The following is an 8,258-nucleotide window of genomic DNA, read 5'->3' on the forward strand; positions in this document are numbered from 1 at the left end:
CTGTAATCCCAGCTACTTGGGAGGCTGAAGCAGAAGAATGGCTTGAACCCTGGAGGCAGAGGTTGCAGTGAGCCAAGATCATGTCACTGCACCCCAGCCCTCCAGCCTGGGCGACAGAGGAAGACTCCACCTCAAAAATAGATAGATTAATTAATTAATTAATTTACTATTTGGGATATGACTTGACTGCTGAAGAGATTTCTCTCTCAACCATTCAAAGTTTTTCTCAGCCTACAACCAAAAGACAATTAAGAGGGTTTCTTACACTTGCAGGATATTGCAGATCCTGGACCCTGAATTTTTCTGTGATGTCTTCACCATTGTATGAGCTCACTAGAAACACAGTCCCAGAGCCATTACCTTAAGAAGACAGTCATGAGCAGGCTTTTCACCAGGAAATTGGCCTTACAACACCCCCCAGCTTTATGACTTTCAAATCAGGCTAAATCTTTTACCTTGTTCATTTCGAAACCTAACATCAGGCATTAGGAGTTCTTACCCAAAAACATGGGAGGAAACAGGCCCATTGCCTATTATAGCCTTCAATTAGACCTAGTAGCTGAGGCGTATCCTAATTGTTTAAAAGCAGTAGCAGCAGAAGCCTAGCGGTTGAAGCTTCATATGAGCTGGTTTTAGGAAATAAACCTAATTTGCAAGTCCCAAATGCTGTGGAAAGTCTGCTAAATTCCAACCAAACTCAGCATTTTTCAGCAAGTAGACTAACATCTTAGGAAATTGTTCTCCTGTCTCTTTCTTCTCTCCATCTAAAATGCTGCAACCTGCTTACCCCTGCTGTTCATTTACCTCTGCCTGACAATGGTGATGATCACAGTTGTGTGAGTGTAGTATCAGAAGTTGGCTGGCTGCAGTGGCTCACGCCTGTAATCCCAACACATTGGGAGGCCAAGGAGGGCAAATCACTCGAGGTCAGGAGTTCAAGGCCAGCCTGGCCAACATGACAAAACCCTGTCTCTACTAAAAATACAAAAATTAGCCAGGTATGGCGGCATGCACCTGTAATCCCAGCTACTCAGGAGGCCGAGGTGGGAAAATCACTTGAACTCGGGAGGCAGAGGTTTCAGTGGGCCAAGATTGTGCCACTGCACTCCAGCCTGGGCGACAGAGTGAGACTCTGTCTCAAAAAAGAAATAGTGGGCAGTGCATTCTGCAGTACTGCGGATCTGTCTCTTGCTTCAACAGTGTTTTGGCCGGGCGCAGTGGCTCACGCCAGTAATCCCAACACTTGGGAAGCTGAGGTAAGTGGACCACTTGAGGTCAGGAGTTCGAGATCAGCTTGGCTAACATGGTGAAACCCTGTCTCTACTAAAAATACAAAAATTAGTCAGGCATGGTGGCATGCACCTGTAATCCCAGCTATTCGGGAGACTGAGGCACGAGAATCACTTGAACCCAGAGGGCAGAGGTTGCAGTGAGCCTAGATCGTGCCACTGCACTCCAGTCTGGGCGATAGAGAGACACCCCATCTCAAAGAAAAACAGTGTTTGGATGGACCAGACCCAGACTTCCTCTCTTCCAGCCTCTGACTCCTCTCCAATCTCCCCTCCACTTGCAACCTCCGGACCATCTTCTCTGCCACCTCCTGCTTCTGGGACCAGCCAACACCATTTTTGTGGTTAGCTCCTTTTCTGACCAACCATGAGCTCCTAGATTCATCAGAATTATTCTGCCAAGCTGTCAACCACCTGGTCAATTGGCATCGGCAGGCCTTCTACACCTACCTCTCTCTGGCCTTCTATTTCAACTGCAGACATGTGGCTCTGGAAAGCATGGGCCACTTTTTCTACAAATTGTCCAAGGAAAAGCACGAGGGCACCAAGTGTCTCTTGAAGATGTAAAACCAGCATGGCAGCTGCACTGTCTTCCAAGACATCCAGAAGCCATCTCAACATGAGTGGGGCCCTATTCTCCATGATGTCATTATTATGCATTGCATGCCTGTATCAGAATATATCATGTACCCAATAAATATATACACCTGCTGTGTGCCCACAAAAATTAGAAATTAGAAAAAAAAAGTTGTTTCCCTTTTTTTGAGATGGAGTCTCTCTCTGTCGCCCAGGCTGGAGTGCAGCTAGCACTCACTGCAAGCTCTGCCTCCCGGGTTCACGCCATTCTCCTGCCTCAGCCTCCCAAGTAGCTGGGACTACAGGCGCCTGCTACCATGACCGGCTAATTTTTTTTTATATTTTTAGTAGAGATGGGGTTTCACCATGTTAGCCAGGATGGTCTTGATCTCCTGACCTCGTGATCCACCCACCTCGGCCTCCCAAAGTGCTGGGATTACAGGCGTGAGCCACCGTGTCCAGCCGAAAAAATTTTTAAAGATGAATGGAGTAAAACCCTGGACACCATGGAGGCCACCACGGTCCTGGAGAAGAACCTGATCCAGGCCCTTTTGGATCTTCATGCCCGGGGTTCTGCCTACACAGATCCCCATCTCTGTGACTTCCTAAAGAGCCTCTTCATAGATGAGGAAGTGAAACTCATTAAAAAGATGGGCAACCACCTGACCAACCTCTGCAGGCTGTCTGGCCCCCAGGCCGACTGGACCAGTGTCTCTTTGAAAGGCTCAACCTTAAGCAGATCTAGGAGCCTACTGAACCCAGCAGCTCCAGAAGGGCCCCCTCAGAGCATCAGGGCTTCTGCCTGAGACTCTCCCTCCAGCCACTGGGCAGCTTTTTAACCACCCTGGAGCCCTCTCCATGCCTTGGACCAAATACAAATAAAGCTTTTTGCAACAGCAAAAAAACAGGGAGGTGGGGGAAAAGAAAAGAAAAAACAAAAAAGTAATAGCAACTCTCATGTTTACTCTGTTGGATAATCCAGAGTTAATACTTTTTGTTGATGGGTCCTACGCCAAAAATTTGGAAGGAAAATAATAGGTAAGATATGCCATTCCCACCCAAAATGGGCTACTATAGAAGGGAACTCTTCCTCAATTTAAGGCAGCTCAACCTGAGGAGATTTTGCTCTCATCCAAGCTTGTTATATAGCTAATGACAAGTTGGTAAATATTTATGTGGATAATGTATATCTTTCTCGAGTAGTATGTGATTTTTTGCATGTTAAGGAAACAATAAAGACTTCTCACTTCTAGTGGGAGCCCCATCAAAAATGGACTCCAATTAGATGAATTTTTTTCTGCTTTCCTGTTACTGTCACAGATTGCCATTATTAAGATTGAAGCCCATACTGTAAAACTAAACTGAATATCAAGGAGCTGCCCTAGCAGATTTTAATGCTAAATCAGCTAGTGCTGAAACTGTTGGCATATGCAATTTGGATGAACTCCATAAGATTAATCTGAGTCAACTACTCCCTTTTGATGACCTAATTAATAAACAGTATAATGCACCTAATTTGGAAAAACAAAACTGATATCTAAAAGTATATACAAAAAGTAGCTGGGCATGGTGGCTCCTGTCTATAATCCCAGCTACTCTGGAGGCTGAGGCAGGAGGATCACTTGAACCCGGGAGACAGAGGTTGCAGTAAGCTGAGATCGCATCACTGCACTGTAGCCTGGGCAACAGAGTGAGACTCCTTCTCAAAAATAAATACATAAAAGTATATAAATTAAATGTTAAGCACAGTCTCACAGAGGGCCTGGATGGCCACCTAGTCCTACCTGAGTCTTTAAAGCTTCCACTGTTAAAAGCTCTGCACTTCATAACTCATCATGGAACAGAAAAAATGTTCCAGGCCAGGCACCATGGCTCATGCCTGTAATCCCAGCACTTTGGAAGGCCGAGGAGGGTAGATGGTCCGAGGTCAGGAGTTCAAGACCAGCCTGGCCAACATGGTGAAACCCCATCTCTACTAAAAATACAAAAATTAGCCAGGCACAATGGCACATGCCTGTAGTCCCAGCTACTCAGGAGGCTGAGGCAGGAGAACCACTTGAACCTGGGAGGTGGAGGCTGCAGTGAGCCAAGATGGCGCCACTGCACTCCAGCCTGGGTGACAGAGAGAGACTCTGTCTCCAAAAAAGAAAAAATGTTCCAAATTATTAAAAAGTATGGGTGGGGTGACTATTCTAAAATTGCTAAAACACTGGTTTATAACCAATGTTTGGTTCATCAAACTCATAGTCCTGGGAAAACGATCAAAACTTCAGGGGGTATATTTCCACCACCTAATGGACCATTTGGATATTTACAGATAGACTTCATTCAGTTGCCACCCTCAATGGGGTATCAGTATGTTCCTGTCATAGCTGTATGTTTTCAGGTTGGGTAGAGGCTTTTCCATGTAGGAAAGTCAAGTTGTGACAGTAGCTAAAAAATTATTAGAAAATATGTTTTCTCTACAGGGCATCCCTGGAGAAGTCTGTAGCAATAGGAGACCTCGTTTTACTGGGCAAGTTATAAAGCAGTTAAATAAGGTGTTACAGACACACTCCCATTGTCCCTATCACTCTCAGCCTCCTGGAAAAGTTGAAAGAACAAATGGCATCTTAAAACTTAAATTGGCAAAGTTAACTGAGTCAAATCAGTTACCTTGGCCAAAGATACTACCATTAGCTTTAATGGCAATCAGATCCATTCCCACTGGAAAACATAAGTTGACCCCTGATAAAGTAGTCACTAGAAGGCCCCTAGCTCTAATAATAGAACTTTATGCCTCTCCTGCTCGCCTTAACTCTCATGTGACTAAATACTGCAAGTCTTTAATGCATTATACCAAAGTGTATTTTCAACAGGTAAAGACATTCTTACTGACCCATCAACTGAGGACAACCAAACTTTTCAAAGTCTCAAATCTGGAGATTGGGTCATCCGGAAATGACGTCAGAGGAAGACTGCCCCTGAACCTTGTTGGAAGGAACTGTACAAATTTCTTCTCACCACCCACAATGCAGTGAAGCTTCAGGGCCTTGAATGTTATGTCACAGCTCAAAAGGGCCTGCTCAGATTCTTGGAACTGTACACTGGTTGGCAAGTTTAAGGTAAAGGTAACGAGAGAAATTTCTCCCCAGAAGCAGATGGCATACTAGACTTGGAAAGCTTTCCCAAAATTATGGAGCAAAACTTCTCTGCCATCACAAAAGACTTATGCCTTTTTCTTTTTTCCTCATTTCCTCCTGTCCTAATATTTTCCTTTTTCCTACAGGAAAATCTATAGGACCATAATCAAGCTTTAGCTTAAGCTAATGCCTTAGCACAAAACCAGAGCAATTATTGGGTTTATGGGCTAATGGCAAAAAAATCAGAAAAAAATTCCATTAACACTAATGCCTCTCTGTGTTCTCAATGAGAGTCATCTTCAAATGTTAAAGGAAGAGCAGAAAGCTATCCTTGATATTCTAAACATCACGGGTAATGGATTTCCTGCACTCGCTACAAACAGCACTCTAACTTTTCCAATTAATAATCTAATAATTACTAAATACAGAAAACCCGCCTGAGGCCGGGCGCGGTGGCTCACACCTGTAATCCCAGCACTTTGGGAGGCCAAGGCGGGCGGATCACAAGGTCAGGAGATCGAGACCATCCTGGCTAACACGGTGAAACCATGTCTCTACTAAAACTACAAAAAATTAGCTGGGCGTGGCAGCGAGCTCCTGTAGTCCCAGCTGCTGGGGAGGCTGAGGCAGGAGAATGGCATGAACCCGGGAGGCAGAGCTTGCAGTGAGCTGAGATCGCACCACTGCACTATAGCCTGGGTGACAGAGACAGACTCTGTCTCAAAAAAAAAAAAAAAAAGAAAAGAAAACCCGCCTGAGTGATGCCCGCAAAAGGTATATTGTGCTTCCAGGCATCACACACTCAAGATCTGGGAACTTGTATTTATGGTGTACAATTAATTGTACTTATGTGTGTACGAGTAATTGCTTGTATAATGTTACTGGATTAAATCCAGTAGGATCCTTTTTTACTAAACGTGTTAATACAGTAAGTCCTCGCTTAACATTGTTGATAGGTTCTTGGAAACTGCAAGTTTAAGCAAAATGCAATGTACAGCAGATACTCAAATAATGTCATTTTGTTCAACCTCATTTCGTTATAATGTTGATGAGAAAAAAACTGGTTTTCTTAGAGTCGTTTTGCTTAAAGTTGCAGTTTCCAAGAACCTACCAATGATGTTAAGTGAGGATTTACCGTACACCCTTACAGAACTTTATAAAGGGGTCACAAAAAAAAGTGGATTTCCCACTGGACCTTGTTCAGAAGCTATGCAGATTTGTGGGTGAAGAAATTTAAGTGATGCTGCTCAAACACAACCAGGTGGCCCTCTTTTAAAAGTGAGGGCCTATATTGGGTCTGTGGAGCATCTTCTTATTTCATTTTGCCTTTTTTTTTTTTTTTTGAGACGGAGTCTCGCTCTGTCGCCCAGGCTGGAGTGCAGTGGCACAATCTCGGCTCACGGCAACCTCCACCTCCTGGGTTCAGGTGATTCTCCTGCCGCAGCCTCCCGAGTACCTGGGATTACAGGCATGCGCCACCATGACTGGCCTCATTCTGCCTTTTTACTAGTTCAGATCTTGCTATTTGGCCTGGCTTATGCTTGCCTTTTGAATAGCTTCCCCTGAAAGTCTCCATAATAGCTCCCACAATCAGAAGTCAAAATGTTCAATAACAAAAATTAGCACCAACCTTAAAATAGATAAAGATAAGCCAATTTCCAATGAGGGAAGATTTTCATGGGGTTCCTGGGGGCCTACTCTTGGTGGTAGTGGGACACCAGTTGTATGGAATTTAATGCTAATCTATAAATTGGAAAAAATCTCGGATTTTGTAGCGAATCAGGTCTCCCAGGGTTATAAATGGGTAGAAGCCATCCTCCAAAAGGTGGATAATAACATACATATTCCACACAAACTTAATAGAATATCTAGCTTTAGACCTTCTTTCTGAAGGTCTATAAAGTTGGGGGCTTGTGTTTGGTATTAAAAAACTGAATGGTGACCAGGCGTGGTGTCGGGTTCCATCTCAGCTCACTGTGACCTCCGCCTCCCGGGTTCAAGTGATTCTTCTGCCTCGGCTTCCCCAGTAGCTGGGATTACAGGCACGCACCACCACACTGGGCTAGTTTTTTGTATTTTTAGTAGAAACAGGGTTTCACCATGTTAGCCAGGCTGGTCTTGAACTCCCACCTCGGCCTTCCAAAGTGCTGGGATTACAGGTGTGAGCCACCAAACCTGGCCGAAAACTTCTTTTAAAAAAAAAAAAAAAGAAATAGAATCTCACTGTGTCACCCAGGCTGAAGTACAGTGTTGTGACCAACACTCACTGTCGTCTCAACTTCCTAGGCTCAAGTGATCCTCCCACCTCAGCCTCACAGGGAGCTGGGACTACAGGTGCACCACTATGCCCAGCTAATTTTTTAATTTTTTTTTTTTTTTGTCGAGGTCTCACTGTGTTGCCCAGGCTGGTCTTGAACTCTTGGGCTCAAGCACTCCTCCCTACTTGGCCTCCTAAATTACTGAGTTTATAGGTGTGAGCCACTATAACCAGCCTCAAGCTTCTTCTTATATTGTGGGGTAAGGTCAGGAGTAATTGGTGACCACAGATATGTGGGCATCACCAGGGGTCCAAGAAGTTTGCAGAACTTCTTGTTCATGATCAGCTACTTGCCAGATGACATAAACCAGGCCACCTTGTGCCTATAAATCTTTAACATAACATCATTACTTGTATGCATGCTTCCTTGTCCCCTCAGGGATCTGTTTCAAAAAAGAAATAGTGGCCCAGCACAGCGGCTCTTGCCTGTAGTCCCAGCATTTCGGGATGCCAAGGCAGGTGGATCACTTGCACTCAGGAGTTGGAGACCAGCCTGGCCAACATGGCAAAACCCTGTGTCTACTAAAAATACAAAAATTAGCCGGGCATCCGGTAGTGGTGGCACATGTCTGTAATCCCAGCAACTCAGGAAGCTGAGGCACAAGAATCACTTGAACCTAGGAGGTGAGGGTTGTAGTGAGTCAAGATTTCACCACTGTACTCCAGCCTGGGATAGAGTGAGACTTTGACTCAAAAAAAAGAAAAAAAGAAAGAAAGAAAAAGAAAAAGTTTTAAAAAAAAGAAATAGTCATCATATCTAAACTGTAGATTTTTTTTTTTTTTTTTTTTTTTTTGAGACAAAGTCTCGCTCCCAGGCTGGAGTGCAATGGCGAAATCTCAGCTCACTGCAACCTCCACCTCCCGGGTTCAAGTGATTTTCCTGCCTCGGCCCCCCGAGTAGCTGGAATTACAGGCGCCTGCCACCACGCCTGGCTAATTTTTGTATTTTTAGTT

At 44.5% G+C, this 8,258-nt stretch overlaps 1 pseudogene; it reads left to right on the forward strand.

Moving 5' to 3' along the window:
* The first annotated feature begins 1,533 nt into the window (after positions 1-1,533).
* On the forward strand, positions 1,534-2,610 carry LOC112129039 (ferritin light chain-like; annotated as a pseudogene).
* Positions 2,611-8,258: the final 5,648 nt, after the last annotated feature.

This window comes from Pongo abelii, chromosome 16 (assembly GCF_028885655.2).
Source record: "Pongo abelii isolate AG06213 chromosome 16, NHGRI_mPonAbe1-v2.0_pri, whole genome shotgun sequence".
NCBI classification, from domain to species: domain Eukaryota; kingdom Metazoa; phylum Chordata; class Mammalia; order Primates; family Hominidae; genus Pongo; species Pongo abelii.